Source organism: Trichechus manatus, unplaced genomic scaffold, assembly GCF_000243295.1.
Source record: "Trichechus manatus latirostris isolate Lorelei unplaced genomic scaffold, TriManLat1.0 scaffold00063, whole genome shotgun sequence".
NCBI lineage: Eukaryota > Metazoa > Chordata > Mammalia > Sirenia > Trichechidae > Trichechus > Trichechus manatus.
The window spans coordinates 982,302-1,000,752 of record NW_004443999.1 but is presented as its reverse complement, the minus strand read 5'-3'; positions in this window follow the sequence as shown (position 1 = coordinate 1,000,752).

Sequence of the window (18,451 nt, the reverse complement as noted above, 5' to 3'; positions counted from 1 at the left end):
CCTCCAACTTTATTCTTCTTCTTCAGTAGTGCTTTACTTATTCGGGGCTTCTTCCCTTTCCATATAAAGTTAATGATTAGTTTTTCCATCTCTTTGAAGAGTGTTGTTGGTATTTGGATCGGGATTGCGTTGTATTTGTAAATTGCTTTGCAGTTACCCTTATTTTTGTTTAACGTACCTTCCAACGCTGAACCTCTAGATGTTATCATCTATGGATGATAAACATGGTGGATTTACCCATATACCTATTTTGTAGATGGGGAAGCTGATTTGACACATCTCAGGTCACAAAGAGGAAAGAAAGTGACAAGTCAGTATGACAACAGGTATCAGTGTGTGACAAACGAGAAAACTAAGGACACTGCAATGTTTTCATGAACTTAAATGTATTAAACACAGGATTATCTTTTATTTGGAAATAAATTTCTGGTCTTAAAAATGGCTTGTTAAAATGTCATACAGTAATGTTAGTAGAACAGTGGTATTAAAAATAAAAAAACTCCTTACTTGACAAAACGAAAAGCTACTAACCCTACGAACACCCCACGGAAAAAAAACTGGACGTGAAAGAATTTTACTAGTCTTGAAATCTTGAAACTAAATGCTCAGACTAATACTTACTGAGGTAAGCAGAGAGGTGATTTTTGCATACAGAGTCAAACCATGTCAGAACTGAAGGAAACATAGAGGTCACCCAGTTCCTGCAGCCTCCTCGTCTTACAGATGAGAAATCTGAGGCCCAAAATGTTTGTCCAAAGTCACCTGTCCTTTTATTTCTGTATTTTTAAGTGGCCTTATTTGTAGTGAGCATGATTTGTGTGTAAGCATATATTGTGGAAAAAAAATCAATGAGTGATCATTACTAAGGATATTTATCATAACCTCAAATTCTGTATAGAAAACTTAAATTTTTGACATCACTTACTCTCAGTCCATATTACTATTTTCAAGTATTTGTGTTGTGTTCTGTGGTTCTGCACCCAACAAGGATCTCAGGAATTTACAAGATCATTCAAAGCACTGACCTGTCAACATGCCCTTCCCGTGCTTTCTCACCTGTGCAAAAGCCAAACATTCATACCACTCATTAACTGCTCTGCTCCAGTAATTATAATCAAATGGGTACTATGACCTGCTCCATGGGCTTCAAGTTTCCTTGGTTCATTTGTTTGAAATTTACTCAGTGTCTACTCTGTGCTACCCATTGCTTGGGCTTACAACAGGGGTCAACAAGATCAGCCTTTCCATCCAGGAGGTGCCAGTCTAGTGGAGGAGTCTCAATTTTGAAGGGCCTCCAACACCTGGCAGTGGATAATAGATTGATGCTGTAGAGGTACCAGGGAGCCTCTAGGTGTTTGTGCCAAGGAATGACTCAATGAAGATGGCATTTCATGAAGCTATCTAGCAAGGATGTGCTAGGCAGATGGGATGGAAAGGAGACTGGAATAAAAGATTGTATAATCAGCGCGTGGTTACTGTGGACTTGCACTGGGTGAGAACAGAGAATGGAACATGAGACTTTTCAAGGAAATAATGCCTAGAAATTTGATGGCAATGGGATAAAGGAGATATAAAAGAAGGGTGAGTCAAAAATAGTACCAAGTTTTGGAATTTAAACCTTGGGTGACTGAGAACAATGGGTAATTAGACAATGACAGGGAAGTTGGGAGGACAGCTTTGACCCTAAATTGAGGGGAAGAAAACTGGGTTCTAGTACTTTAGTAGATATGAATCTGTCCTGTACTTTTAGGATTCTACGTTTCAATGAGTTCATCTGAAGCCAATTAATGTTGGTAATAGTAGCTTCCTATTTTATTTTTAATAGATAATTGTATCACTCAAAACCCGCTGCCTTCGAGTTGATTCCAACTCACAGAGACCCTATAGGACAGAGTTGAACTACCCCATAAGGTTTCCAAGGCTGTAAATCTTTACGGAAGCAGACTGCCACATCTTTTTTTGGCGGCTTGGCTGATGGGTTTGAACCACTGACCTTTTGGTTAGCAGCCGAGCACTTTAACCACTACACCACCAGGGCTCCTTAATTGTGTCACAGAGAAGCAAAACACAATCTGAAATTGGCCTGGATTGTCCTTTTTGGCTGCCTATGTCAGGAATCAACAAGGTTCGAATTTGTTTTGGGAATTAGGAGTGGTGTACAACCTGGCAGAGGTGTGTACTTCTGCCCAAGTATTTTTCTAGAATGAGGGTGGTTCATATTCTCTGATTCTATTCTTGGACCTGAAAAGCTGGAAATTTGGGAGTGGACTGGTTTGTTAAGACAGGAAGGACTATAATAACGACTGTGATCTTGCTCTGAGTTTTAACTCAACAAGTATTGGGCCTGCTCCCAGACTGTAGGTCTGGATTGTCCTCACACCTCAAAGTGAAGCCAGACTGTGGCTATAAGCCTATCTTGCGGGTATGTATTTGGATCTGGTGATTGAGCTATATTCAGCCTTCAAAACACAGGCTATTTTGGGTTTACTATGTAATTCTGAAACCCTTTGATGTGTCTTGATATAGTTAAAGAGAGGACAAACAATACATAGCTGCATTCATAACAATGCAGAATATATTGTTCCTAACTTGTGAGGCTGTTAACTCTAGTAAACTACGGTCCATAAAAAAATATATTCGCCTAGTTGAAAGATTGCCAGTTTCACTTTTGCCAGCATCTCTACCAGTGAACTGTGAAGTGTTCTCAGTCTCTTAAATTTTGACCTATAATGCCTTCTTTTATGGGAAACCCCACTACCCAAGAATAATTTATCTAGTGATGGCTGCACAACATGGTGAATGTAATTAATGCGACTGAATTGTATACTTAAAATAGTTAAAATGGCAATTTTTTTTGTTATATATATTTTACCACAATAAAAAAATTTAATAAGTATATACTTTGTCAGACTTTAAATTACATAAGCCTTGTTTTTTTAAACAGGTATATTGAGTGGGTATCTTCAAACTGCACAGTAATATTGCTTGAAAATTATGGAGCTAGAAGTTTGAGGGTGGCTGCTGAAGGCTGAGGTTGAGGTCACTTTAATAACCAGTTAAAAGCAACCAGCAATTTAGGGATGCACATAACTAGGAAGGAAATCCCCCCTTCCTGTTTTTTCTTTTTTTTTTTTAACCCTAAAACCATATAACCCATTACATAATGTATCTTAGCATTTTACTTTCTAAATACTGTTAATAAAATTAGTTTGTCTCTTCCAAGTGGGGATAATGGTGGAGCATTTCCGAACAATTAATATTATGGCACTTTGCTGACATTCATGTTGCGAGCTAAATCTTAGGCGCATGGGTAAAAAGTTTATGCTTTTGCCTTGGATAGCTCTGCACCACCTGAGAAGGGTGCTTTGTACATACTAACACCACCCCCCCCCAAAAAAAAAAAACAGTTGCTGCTGAGTTGACTCCAACTTCTGGTAACCTTGTGTGTCAGAGTAGATCTGTGCTCCATAGGATTTTCAGTGGCTGTAATCTTACAGTAGATCACCAGTCCTTTCTTCCAAAATGTTCTGGGTGGACTTGAAGCACCAAGCTTTTTTTTCTTTTTAACTCATTTTATTTATTTTATTGTACTTTAGATAAAGGTTTACAGAGCAAACTAGCTTCTCATTAAACAATTAGTACACATATTATTTTGTGACATTGGTTGCCAACCCCATGACACGTCAACACTCTCCCTTCTCGACGTCGGGTACCCTATTATCAGCTTTCCTGTCCCCTTCTGCCTTCTTGTCCTTGGCCCTGGGCTGGTGTGCACATTTAGTCTTGTTTTGTTTTATGAGCCTGTCTAATCTCGGCTAAAGGGTGAACCTCAGGAGTGACTTCATTACTGAGCTAAAAAGATGTCCGGAGGCCATGCTCTTGAGGTTTCTCCAGTCTCTGTCAGACCAGTAAGTGTGTTTTTTTCTTTTTTTTTTTTGGTGAGTTAGAATTTTGTTCTACATTTTTCTCCAGCTCTGTCCAGGACCCTCCATTGGGGTCCTATTTGTGCCAGGACAGTCAGTGGTGGTAGCTGGGCACCATCTAGTTGTGCTGGACTCACTCTGGTGGAGGTTGTAGTACTGGTGGTCCATTAGTCATTTGGACTAATCTTTCCCTTGTGTCTTTGGTTTTCTTCATTCTACCTTGCTCCAGATGGGGTGAGACCAGTGGAGTATCTTAGATGGCTGCTTACAAGCTTTTAAGACCGCAGATGCTACTCACCAAAGTAAAATGTAGAACATTTTCTCTATAAACTATGTCATGCCAAGTAAGCTAGATGTTCCCCGAGACCATGGTCCTCACAGCCCTTAGCCCAGTAGTTCAGTCCCTCAGGGAGTTTGGATGTGTCTATGGAGGTTCCATGACCTTGCCTTGGACCAGTTGTGCTGGCTTCCCCAGTATTGTATACTGTCTTATCCTTCACCAAAGTTACCACTTACCTATTTTCTATTTAGTGTTTTTCCATCCCCACCCCTACCCTCCCTCGTAACCATCAAAGATTATTTCTTTTTGTGTGTAAACATTTTCACAAGTTTTTATAGTAGTGGTCTCATACAACATTTGTCCTCTTGTGATTGACTTATTTCCCTCAGCATAATGCCTTCCAGATTCATCCATGTTGTGAATTGCTTCACAGATGCATCATTATTCTTTATTGTTGAGTACCATTGTGTGTACGTATCATAGTTTATCCATTCATCTGTTGATGGGCTGATCTACCAAGGTTTTGATTAACAGCTGAACAGGTTAACCATTTGCACCACCCAGGGACTCCCTCTTTTGGAGCAGGGAGGGTGAAAGAGGAAGGACCCAACTCCCTGGCTGCTCCTGTGTCTGTGGAGCATCACGGTGTCATACCCCCCAGCTGGTGGGAGGCCAAATCCTAGCCATTGCTGTTTTCTTAACTCAGTGCACCTGCCACAGCTTGGCCCCCTTGCCCAAGGCAGGGAAAGGACTCTGGAATCCATAGAAAGACCTACCACAAGCAGACAAAGGAGATGGAAGAGCAAGGGGTGCTGACAACTTGGAGCTTGGCCCGGATCTGGCAAGCTGCAGTTTCCTGGGTCCAGCACAAGACCCTCAGGGTCATGTCTTGGGCACTGAGAGCTGTGATGGCTCTGGACGTGGGGAGCTGAGCCGAGCCACAGTGAGAAAGTGACCTCTGGTGGCAGTGCTGCTGGTTTTGTGGGGACAGGAACAGGAGGCAGACATTATAGCCCAGAAAGATAAGTGTTCAGCACCCAAGGTCTGAAAAAGGAACGCTGGAGACCGAGACTGCGACAATGTCTCTGCCGGGGAAGAGACACTGTGCCTACCAGGACAGAACTAGTGCTCCAGAAGCTGATAAGAGTTGGAAGCTCTGCTTTCATGAGGTTGTCCTCTGGGCATCTGGTTAGAGACCTTGGATCTAGTTTGTACAGCAGATACGGGTTAAGCCAGATTAAAGATTAGGAAGCAGTTTCAGTAAATGGAAGGATTCATCCCTAAAAAAACAGAGCACTAACTGAATTGATTAAGCTTTGAGAGCCTGCTGATGTCCTGCGTTTTCACAAAATTCAATGAGGGATTTCAATGGTTAGTGCTGTGTACACTGGCTTAGTAAGTGTGGAGTAAATCCACAAACACACGTACAAATCAGTTCAATTCAACAAATATTTGCTAGATGGCTAATAAGGGCCTTCATGGGGATTAGAGTCTAGTTGAGCAGCTTAACGTTTTGACTGTGACACAGAAAGAAATACATTTTATGTTGTGACTCAGTACACATGCACACGCACGCACATACACATATATACACAATTGGAACAAAATTTTATGAAACAACCTTTACGATATTAGGTGCAACGCATGCTGATATTTTCTACTCTGCTGCTTTTTCTATTCTCCTTCTTAAAAAGAAAAAGCTAATTAAGATCCATTGAATTGACCTCATGACTCATTAATGAGTCATAATCTAATCTGGGGAACACTAGTTGATACATGAGGTTACTGACTCTGCAATTTCTGCAAATCTTTCTAGGAGATCTCTAACTTTCTTAGTGCTGCTATAACAGGAATACCACAAATGGATGACTTTAACTAACAGAAATGTATTTTCTCACAGTTTTGGGGGCTAGAAGCTTGAATTCAGGGCACCAGCTCTAGAGGAAGGCTATCTCTGTTCATTCTGGGGGAAAATCCTTGTTTCAGCTTCTTCCTGGCATTCCTTGGAGGTCTTCACATGGCATCAATCTTTCCCCTGTTCTTGCTTGCTTTCTTCTGTGTCTGAGCTGCTCTTCTAAGTCTCAAAAAGTGACTGGTTTAAAACAACCCTACACTGACATGGACTCATTAACATAACAAAGAAATCCCTAATCCCAATGGGATTGCATCAACAGGCATAAGAGTGAGGATTTACAACACATAATTTTGGGGGGGACACAATTCAATTCATAACAATCTCTCAGAATAATTTAGTGACAATTGGGATGGATTACTTAATAGCAGTCTATACCTGGCAGTCACTCTTAATCTGGTGATTTCATGATAACCTCGAATTTGGATTCTTTACCTACCAAGGCAGAGAGTAGTAGAACGTGTGCTGGTAGAGATAACATGGAAATCAGAGGCCAAGTTGTTTTTCTTCTTTTCATTACCAATCCAAATGTATGGCGTGGCCCCAGAGTGCCTGGTACTGAGTAACATCTTTCTCTTGGAGCCCTCGTGGCACAGTGGTTAAGAGCTGTGGCTGCAAACCAAAAGGCTGGCAGTTCGATTCTACCAGCCGTTCCTTGGAAACTCTATGGGGCAGTTCTACTCTGTCCTACAGGGTCGCTATGAGTCAGAATCGACTCGATGGCAACAGGTTTGGTTTGGTTTTATAAGTCACAGAGCCTCAAAGAACTGGCTACTTTTTGAGAGCCCTAAACTCAAAACTTGAAAGCGGATAAACTGAAGATGATTCTTCATTCTCATTCTTTTTAAAACAACCACCTCCCAATCACATAATTTCAAAGTCTCATTGGTTTTACGGAATTTCAGTCTTGACACATCTTTTCAGAAGCTGATTTTATTGAACAGTGTGAGTTTCTCTTTACTAATCCCCTGGTGGCAACCTAGCTACATTTCAAGGGACATCTCCTGGATGTGTTCTGGAACTTCCAAGTTTGGAGGATGCTCTTCTGATTGACAATGCCTAGCTTGATTGCAGCAGTAAAGTCACCATAGATTAGAAAACCCCCACTCTGTCCCACATTTAGCATGTGGTGCTCATTTTTAATTATTACACATTTTAAGTGGAAGAAGAGTGATAACCAGGCATGAAGGGAGGAAGGAGAAAAGCGAGTTAGAAAGGGCTTTAGTTAAGATCGTCTTAGAAGGGTAACGGAAACCCTGGTGGCATAGTGGTTAAGTGCTATGGCTGCTAACCAAAAGGTCAGCAGTATAAATCCACCAGGTGCTCCTTGGAAACTCCGTGGGGCAGTTCTACTCTGTCCTATAGGGTCACTATGAGTTGGAATCGACTTGATGGCAATGGGTTCTTTTGGCTTTTTCAGAAGGATAAGGGTTTTCCATTTAATAATTTTAATTTGCTTGCCCAAAATATTTTAACAAAACTGCTGTAACTCTAAGTTGTGTTGCCAAGTCACATTATGAAGACAAACATCTCAATAGCAAGTTCCAGGAAGTAAGCAGTAATATGGATTAGAAAAAAGGGAAGAGGGAAGGGTTACTATCTAGCTCCAATGATTGGCCAAATTCAAGTTTTGGCCATCAAGTTGATTCCAGAGAAGACCTCACAAATGCCTAGGTTGGGGTGGATACCACGAAAATTGTGGTAGGTCAATACCCATTATGGCTACGTATAGAGCAAATGCTGTTAGAAAAATTATGCAAAGAGTTCCAGGCCTTTAGCCCCTCCAAGACACCCTCTCAAAAACTATCTAATTGTACACTTAGAAGGTCATTTAGGGTGTGTACATGTGGTTGTTATTGTTGTTGGGTGCCATAGAGTCGATTCTGACTCATAGTGACCACATGGGACAGAGTTGAACTGCCCCATAGGGTTTTCTGGGCTGCAATCTTTATGCAAGTAGATCGATAGGTCTTTTCTCCTGCAGAGCCACTGTGTGGGTTCTAACCATCAATCTTCCAGTTAACAGCCGAGTGCTTAACTGTTGCACCACCAGGGCTCCTGCTGTGTGGGTGTGTATGTAGGGGGGCGGGAAGGTTACAATTTCCTGCATCAATGAAGTGATGTGCCTTAGTAATTGAAAGACAACATTGGTTATAACCTTGGCTACATCTAATTCCATCCCATACCACATCCTCATCATCAGTGAGAGAAGATGTTTTGTTTTGTTAAGAGCTGCCAAATACAAAGAGGGTCACCAGTGTAATTTTTTATTAGAATCCATTCAAAAGTGGTGTTACCCAGAGAAGTGGCTGTGGAGACCTTCACTAGTGACTATTTTTTATACAATAAAGAAAAGGCTTATTGTCATAAATAAGTTTCCCACCCCAGCTCTGACACACACACACAAGAAATTAGTATTAAACAAAATGTCCATTTACTTCAACAAGTGACTGTATTTAATTAACTGCTGGGAAATAAGAAAATGCATTCATTTTTTAGTAAGCTAACTCATTATAATTTCCATCTCGCTTCTATAGAATTAAATTCAAGTGTTGTGAATGTCTTAAACCAACATTTGCTTCTGTTAATAAGGAAAGAAACACTAAAACTGTGCTGAAGATTCAAAAAAATGCTAGAATCATCTGCTAAAAGCCCGCTCTTTGAATAGCACTGTGCTTGGTACCACAGGTTTGGAGTGGGCTTCTACAAAGAATAGAACACACACCTTGCTTTCCACAGGCTCACAAGCCAGGGTCAGGGAGATAGATTCCTATGTAATTGTTCTACTACAAATCAGTTGGTGATAAATACCACTGTAGTAGTACAAAGAGCAGGGGGAGAAACCGGTCAGGCTGTTACATCTGGGGAGGTCTTTCAGTGGGGTTTGAACAAGGTCTGGAAGAAATGGTGAAACAGTGGGGGATGAGGGAGGAGGGACTCCAGGGAATGAGCAGAGGGTTGCATACTCCTAGGGGTGAACACACTGAATGGAGACATTTTTGTGAAGTGAAAGTAGGTGACCGTGATGAGAATCTGAACGTGTCTGTGTCATGAGAAAGGCAGCAAGGGGAAGAGGAGGCCAAGCCGTGTGGCCAGGCAACCAGCTGGCTGGGTTGGGACACTGGCCAGCCTGGAATGCTGACCTGAGAATATTTATTCTCTTAGTCATGGGGAGTCACTAAAGTGGCACAATGGTCTTGGTGCTCCTGGAAGATGCCTCTGGAAGTAATATGTTAGAAGGATTGGGAAAAGAGGCAGGGAGACCAGTTAGAAAGCTTCTGCAGCCATCTTAGAAGGGCCCGGACTGGAGCAGTGAACTGGAGAGGGGAACAGATCTAAATCATGATGAAAGAGGAAAAGTTGAAATCAACACGCAAAGATGAACAATTAAGAATAAGTGTCCTCAAAAACACGTGATGAATATACTAACACATTGTGCACCATCACCAAAGAAACTGGGAGCCAGTGTCTTCGATTTAGGTCCCAGCTGTACTACTTAACGTCTATGTAGCCCTATGCAAGTCACTTCACCTGTCTGAGCCTCCATTTGTCACATGGAAAATGATACCAGATGATCTTGCTTTGCTTGCCAGTGAAACTTATTGGATTCTGAGCCAGGACTAGGGTGAAGCTAGGAGCCTCAGAACACAAAATTTAGGGGGGCACTCACTCTCAGGTGCCCACCCTACACTTACACGACCCTGAGAGTGAGCGTCTCTGAAAATTTTACGTCCCAGGTGTCTCTCTTCCGTCACCTTAGTCCCACGCCTGATTGTATGGACCAAACATTGTAACGGACGTTGGATGGAAGAGCCCATGGCCTGCCACTTGTGACCTCTTTGAGGACTGGGACTATATAGTTTTTATTTTATTTTTATCTTTATATCTTCTGTGCCCTAGTGCTGGGCAGAAAGCCTGGCACCTAGGAGACTCTCAGGAAATATTTACTGAATGAATAAATATTTGTTTAATACACAGTCAGGGCAGCCAGGGTAAATGTGGTGAGCAAATAAATACCAGGCTCTAAATAATCAGTCTCCAATAAAAAATTTGGAGCCCTGGTGGTGCAGTGGTTAAGTACTCAGCTGCTAACCAAAAGGTCAGTGGTTTGAACCTATTAGCTGCTCTGCAGGAGAAAGATGTGGCAGTCTGCCTCCATATGGATTTACAGCCTTGGAAACCCTGTGAGACAGTTCTGCTCTGCCCTGTAGGGTCACTGTGAGTTGAATTGGCTTGCCGGCAATAGGTTTGGGTATGGGTAATCAAAAATTCAGCAAAGTATAAAACAGTATCTGTTACTTTAATGTGTCAAGAGAACACTTTGACCTGGAATGAGAGTTCAGTATTTAAAACCTATTTTCCAGTGTGCAAAAGAATGGAAGGCATATATACATAATACCGAGCAAATGATACCTGTTACTACCTCCAGAGGACGAATCCCATCACATGGGGTTATAATCCACTCCATAGTTTGCAGTGTTGAGGTTGCCAAGAAGACAAGACTCACACACAGGCACTGGCTGGAACAACACTTTAGGCACGTAGAGAAGAGTGAGAGCAAGGTCAGCTTTAATAGTGGGTGTAGGTCCCCCATGGCCAGCGGGTTTTGCTCCGTAGCCAATGGAAGAAGCACAGACCTCTCTTGTGCTATAGGAGGAGGAGCCTGTTCCCTCCGTTCTGGGAACAGATACAGCAGTGGGGTTGGCAAGGTGCTGTGGAATGCACACATGCTTAGCTAAGTGGTCCCTTGGTATATTGACTGGTGCTCAGCACAAAAGGGGAGGGGTGTGCTAATAGCCCACCAGCTGCTATAGGAGGTGTCGTGGGTCAAGATGTCCCAAAAGGGAGGTATCCCACATTCACATCTTGTCTAAGAAACCAGACTGACATACCTTGTTCTAAGCACAAGTTTCATTTGTGGGTCACAGGGAAAGGTGGCAGGCTGCACTGGCACTGTCCCCTTCCACAGTATAACTTATAATCAAAATGTGTGTAACTTGTAATCAAAATCAAGGTCTGATGCCCTTGAATATAGAGACAATGGAACAAATACACCATTCAAAATGCAAGACTCCAAAGTAGAAAAATGATATTCTGTAAAATTTATAACATTCAGAGTGTTCTGCTCCTACATCCGTTCCTGAAGGGAATTAAAATAAAAAATAACATTTAATACAAATGCTTCATCTTTTTAAAAAAAATAAAATAGAAATGTCACTCTATTATTAGATATGGGGTTGCTAGGTTGCTTAATTATACTAATTACAATTTCTGTTCATCAAAGAAAAGCTTTTCATCTTCTTTTTTGGGAATAATGTATGTGTAGCCTAAATAAGTATTCATTGGGGGAGTGAATTCTTAGCATAAAATTTGTAATAATGAATTCAGCTTTAATTTTATTCAAACAGTGGTTTTTAAGTTTCAGGAACAAATAGAAAAGCTAGAATTGTCTTTTCTCTAGGGACCAAAACCAAACTGAGAAAGACAGCTGATCTCATCCTTCTGTACCCACTCAGTACACGAAAATGAAGGGAGCACATGATTATCGGCTTTCTAAAAGCTTCCTGGCATTTTAATTGATGGGCAACTCTGGAAGGACTGAGTTTACAAGCCACCAACCCAAAAAACCAAACCCGTTGCTGTCAAGTCGGTTCTGACTCATAGTGATCCTATAGGACAGAGTAGAACTGCCTCCATAGGGTTTCCAAGGCTGTCATCTTTATGGGAACAGATAGCCAGGTCTTTCTTGTGGAGCCATTGGTAGGTTTGAACCACCTACCTTTCAGTTAGCAGCCAAACGCTTAACCGCTGAGTCACCAGCGTGTCTTACAAGCAACCAGAACTGAGTTAATAGAAGAGTGAGCTTAATGATTCTCTTGTTCTATGATTAAATATATTACCTGTCTAATAGACAAATGGATTTAGTATTTGTTTTCAGAAAATCCCTGGGTAGTGCGAACAGTTTGCTCTCAGCTATTCACTAAAAGGTTGGCAGCTTGAACCCACCCATCGGCATCATGGAAGAAAGGTTTGGAGACCTGCTTCCGTAAAGATTACAGCCAAGAAAACCTTATGGAGCTCAGTTCTACTCTGTAACACATGGGGTTGCCATGAATTGAAATCAACTCTACTGTAACCAATTTTTTAAAAAATTTATTTGATTGTTTTCAGAAACAAGAATCGAGAGGTGAAAATGTCCTAATGGAACAGAGGTGCAGAGAAGGGTCTACTTCCTCTCTCCCACCACCCAGCCCCCAGCCTTTTCCTGCTTCCCCTCCTTAGCCCCATTGCTATAAAAAGCTGCAGGCTAATTTTTAATGTGCTCTGTAGGGGGATGGGCATAGCAGTTAAAAATATTTCTTAGAACTGTTTGGTGCCAGGCTGCCACCAATGACCACCCTGACAGGGAACACAACAGAGAGTCCCTGATGGAGTGGGAGAAAATTGTGGTGCAGAACTCAAATTCACATAAAAAGACCAGACTTAATGGTCTGATAGAGACTGGAGGAACTCCCAAAACTACGGCCCCTGGATGTTCTGTTAACCCAGAACTGAAACCATTCCTGAAGCTCACTCTTCAGACGAAGATTAGACTGGACTATAAAACAAAAAATTAATACTCATGAAGAGTGTGCTTCTTAGTTCAACCAGATGCACGAGACCAAATAGGCAGGAGAAGAAGGCAGGAAGGGACAGGAACTAGATGAATGGACACAAGATACCCGGGGTGGAAAAGGGGAGTGTGCTGTCACATTGTAGGGATTGCAACTAACGTCACATAACAATATGTGTATAAATTTTTGTATGAGAAATTAACTTGAGCTGTAAACTTTCACCTAAAGCACAATTAAAGAAAACTTCTTAGAGTTATTTTATGCTAAGAAGTGTAAGGAATAGAAAACAAAAAAGATCCATAATTCTTCCATTCAGCTAATCTCTGTTGATTTTTTAAATTGAAAGTAATAAATGCTTTTGGTAAGAAAATTCAAACAATACAGAAAAGTATACATTCGAACTAAACGCTTCCTTCCTCACCCAATCACTCTCCTCCTACCAGACCCGTGTTAATGATTTCTTGAGTGTCTTTCCAGCAAGAGAGAAAAGAAGCCGCTCTAGGCTTAGAGCATCTAAAACCTGGATAGTTGGTTCCCTAATAAGTATGTGTGGATAAAATTGCCTTCTTTTCTTCCTCCAGAGGAATTAAACGAACCAGAGGGGAAAGGTATAGTCACGCTGTGATGGTGTTGGTGGGCGGCTGGTATTATGAGATCAAAGGTGGAATCGTTGAAATGCATCTGTCGCGGGGTATATTAAAGCCCTGCCATTGTACTCTTCTCCAGTCTCTCAGTGAAGAGTCAACTGCTCCAATAATAGACTGAATTGGTCATGACAGCAGCACACATTGTAAAGCACTTTGGAACTTGGGTTTACTATTGTATTGGTCAAATTATGACTGACACCTTTCTCACTGCTGTATAAAATGCTTACACATGGGATTCTACTCGATTCTACTGTAAATGTTAAATTGGAGGAAAAGCAAATGCAATCCTGAGCCTGGTTTAAGAGGAAGAAACATGTTAAGCAACGGCTACAACAAACTTAAAATAAAAAGAAGAAAGGTGAGCTCAAGAAGAAAGCAAAGTGAGAAAAGGTGGAGCGAACGTCATAGAGAGTGAGAACGCGGCCTTTAGAGGCAAGTGACGGAATCCACAGAATAACTCTGGTGGCCAAAGCAGAAGATCTGCCTCATTAATTAGCTTTGAAACTTTGGGCAAGTCCCCTACTCACTCTACCCCTCAGTTTCCCTACTTGTTACAGAGGCATGAGAATGATATCCCACACACACGCACACACACACAGCATTGTTGGTGTGTGTCATCCAGTCGAGTTCAACACATAGCGACCGTATAGGACAGAGTAGAACTGCCCCATAGGGTTTCCAAGGCTGTAATCTTTATGGGAGCAGATCACCAAGTCTTCTCTCCCGCGGAGCGGCTGGTGGGTTCAAACCGCCAACTTTTCGGTTAGCAGCTGCGCCACCAGGTTTCCTTGGCCACAGGGTTGGGAGACTAAAATGACAAATAGCCTAAGAACCCTTTGGGATGTTACAAGCAGAGACACAGTTACGTGAGGTTGTGTCTGTGGGGTTGGTGTAGCTTCTCATGGTGCTGTTTACTAATCCAGTTTTCCTCAACACCAAAGCATGTGTGGCTTTCTCACTGGGCCCTTGCAGCAACAGCAAACTAACGTGAGAATCTGAAAAGTTTGCAAAACTGGACAGCCTGTAACGTCTCTAGCAATTTGCAGGGGCAGATAGCCTAAAGGTCTTATTATGTATTTCCCTCTGTGATAAAGCGCTTATCTGTTCTGTGTTTCATCTTCAAGGACAACATGTAGCTTACTGTCAGCCCCAAGCTTGTTTAAAGGACAGAGATGTTCCTGGAATTAGTTACATTCGCTTTTCACCGGGATGACCACGGAAGCAGAAGTCAGCTTCTCTGCACTCCTCCTTGCCTAGCTCAGGTAGGAGCACAGAACCTTTTCTGGATTCAACGGATTGTGTTAGCTGTAGATCGACACAGTTGATTGTTTGCTGTAGATTTAACTAGTTGGGCTAAAGGATGGTTCCGGAACTTTATGTTTATGTTTCGGAAGTAGAGGTATTGGAGATGGTGTGGTGGTATTTAATGTCTCAGGTAGGAAACATGTTCAAGCTTGAACTTATTTTTGCATTCGGGCACTAACAATGTCTGTCAAGTAATAAGGTCAGGAAAACTGAGAGCAGGACAGCCAGATGGTGGGTTGGACAAAAGCTTTCTGTGCATAAAGTTTGTAGAACTGGAGAGCCTTTAGTCCAATTCTCCATCTGGACGTGACGAGACCAGGGCCACAGGAAGAGACTCCCACTTCCCTGTGCCAGAGTGTACCTGAAGCCAAGGGATAAACCTGGAGCTTCTTCCTGTGGCGTCTATTTCATTCAAAGATTTGAAGCAAAAAGGCCATTGCTTTTATATTAAAACAAATGTACATGTCTAGTAGAGTGGGAAGCAAACTTGGCATGAGATTGGACAAGAGCCTCCCCAGGGATGTCAGCTCTGGGGTGCAGGTGGTTTATGGAAGAGTTTCAGGAGCACAGGGTTATGTGGCTCATCTAGGATTGTCCAGCTGGGTCATGGCAGGTTCCAGTGCTAATTCCATCCCACTGCCCTGCTGTGTATGGTGAAGAACCTTTCCCATCAAGGAGGAGGGAACCCTCATCTTCCTTTTCAGAAACTCTAAAATGGAAAGCTCAGGTCTGAAACTACAGCAGAACATCATTTGTTTGGATTCCTTTTCTTCAGAATTATTTAAAATATTATTCATCTGTATAAGTACAAGAGTAAACGCTATCTTTTTTGAAGAAGCAGCTTACAAAGCAATTTAATAAACAATTTTCAGGCAAGTATACAACTACCTAGAAGACCAAAATGACTTCAAGGCTTTCGGTTAGCAGCCAAGCGTTTAACCACTGTGCCACCAGGGCTCCTCGGTTCTTTCTTACTAATAAACAATTACTATCATCAGTTTAATTAATTAAAGTTATTTCTGAAATAATTCTGGTGCTACATTCTGTCTTGATCCAATAACTATGTGCAGATTCAAAAGTAGTAAAATGTTGTATTTTCAAGCATTTCATTTGAAAGAATAGAATTTTAAACCGAGATGAAATTATAGGAATCATCTAGCCCCACCTCACCATTTGAAATTAATTATATCTAGAATGATGTCTATTCTATGAATAGACTACCTGGACAGCAGAAAATACCATGTAATGTAACTAGTGGTTACTCTGAATGTTAACCACAGCATGTTAACTGTTTGTACCACCCAGCAACTACCGCCCAAAGGAGGATCTCAATAAACATTCGAAGAATGGCTAGTGAGTAAATGAGAAGTTGGTAGTCCTGATCTGTGGCAGAGGAGACAGCAAAATTTATTTCTTTTTGGAAGTGAAAATCAAGAGAGGATTTGGCCTGGCTTGGGGATATTTCTTATTAGCAGACAGAAGAAAAGAAACGAATAACCATCCCTTTTATACTAGTTGCCCAGGTATACCATGCACAATCACTGAACAAGGCTTTTCTGAGAACCCTGAAACTAAAGGACCAATTTTGATCAGTGACTGTCCTTTGTCCTTATTTCCCAAGTCTAAATCAAAAGTGAATTGCTGATTCATTCGGTTTTGCCTATTACCCTTTTCATCAGTAACGAAGATGTTTCCAGTGGCGTTAGCCCCAGCAGACTTCGAACAATAAGGAAATATTGAGAATGAAAACAGAGTCGTTAAACAATTAACGAATTATGGTGAGGTATTTGAAGGACACAATGTCATCAGTATATCTATATGTCCCAATCAAGTTATCAAAGAAAATTCCCCTTTAATTGCCGGAAGTACTGTGTTGTGCCCTGAGGTCACACAAGGAGAATCTTGGATTGTCTTAGGCATTATGTCCTGATCTGGATTCTCCCCGAGTTTGTGCTGTGTCTGGGATTTGTCTGGGGCCTTCAGCTATGTTCATGACCTCTGTGAGGAGTGGTTTATAGAGTTGAAGTCAGACCACAGCAGGTATCAGAAAGGCTTCTGATACCAATTCTGGTTCCGCCCCTGGTTTTTTTCGTGGCTTTAAGCCAAATGGGAAAATGTCTCCGCACCTTAGTATTCCCATCTGGCAAATGAGGAAAACACTATTTCTTCATCAAGTATCTTAAAACCTAAATAAAAAGATACTTTAGACATAAGGGCCATTAATAGTGTGTCTGTTCAGAGCCTCCACCAGCCTGAGCCCAGAAGAACTAGGTGGTGCCTGGCTACCACCACCTACCGCTCTGACAGGGATCACAATAGAGGGTCCCGGACACAGCGGGAGAAAAATGTGCAACAAGATTCAAATCCACGAAAAAAGATTAGACTTTCTGATCTGACAGAGACTGGAGGAACCCCTGTGACTATGGCCCCCGTACACTCTGCTAACTCAGAACTGACACCACTCCCATAGCCCACTTTTCAGATAAAGATTAGACAGGCCTATAAAACAAATAGTAACACAGGTGAGGAAGTGCTTCTTAGATCAATCAAATATACGAGACCTAATGGGCAGCTCCTGCCCAAAAGCAAGATGAGAAGGCAGGAAGGGACGTGAACTGGACGAACGGACACAGGGAACCCAGGTGGAAAGGGGGAGAGTGCTCTCACATTGTGAGGATTGCAACCAATGTTACAAAACAATTTGTGTATGAATTTTCAAGTGAGAAACTAACTTGAGCTGCAAACTTTCACCTAAAGCACTATATATATATATGTATATGTATATATATATATCATGTCACTGGACTCCTCAAAAAAAAAAAGTGTGTCTGTTGTGTTTATGTCCAGGCGGTGGAGGTAAACTTGATTTCTGGGTCACAAGTGAGATTTTGCAGAGAATCCTTACAATCAGAGTACATGTTTTTCCTCTCTATCCTCCTCTGTGGCCCAGGTTCGTTTATCTGCGTTTTGGTCATTCTAAGCACCGGATTAGTTCAGTACATGGATTATGTCCTCCCAAACCTTATGTCCACTCCTGGCAGATAGCCAGTCTCTGGTTTTACTGAAAAGATGAAGGCTAATTTTGGAGAACTGGACCTGCTCTTTCTCTGATATTCATACTGACATATCTCCGTCTCTGATTGTCTCCCAGTTGCAGACAAAGTGGAGGTATCTCTCTTCCTCCTCTCTCAAGCTAACCCTGGCCCTGGGCCCCTGATGCCTCCCTTCCCCTCTTCCTGTTCTACCTTTCACTACTTCCCACCCCATCCCACACCAGTCCCCCAACCCCGCCCCATCTTAGGTCTCCCTCTCACCTGCTTTCAAGCATGCCCAGGTATTTTTCTATTTTGAAAAGCACACAAGAAAACCCAGCTGCCTTTTCTTGACCTTGCTGCCTCCTCTAGTCTATTTATTGCCTTCCTTTTGCAGTAAGACATCTCAATTTCCTCTTTACACACACTCCCATAGCTTCTCAGTCTGAATTCCTCTCTCCATCACTCTACTGAAATTGCATTCTCAGAGGCCACCCAGGCGCCCTTCTAGCCAAATCCAAAGAGGGTTTTTTCCCCTCTTCTTTTTACCTCATTCTTATTTTCTCAATTTTCTTTTCCTTCATCCTCATCCACCGCCTTTCTCTTTCAACCCTTCACTCTGATGTACTTCTCCTTTGGGTTCTTCTTACGTTTATGTTTGTCCACCTGTATCCTAATTGGAAGGAGCCCTGGTAGCACAGTTGTTAAACACTCAGCTGCTGCAGTTTGAACCCACCA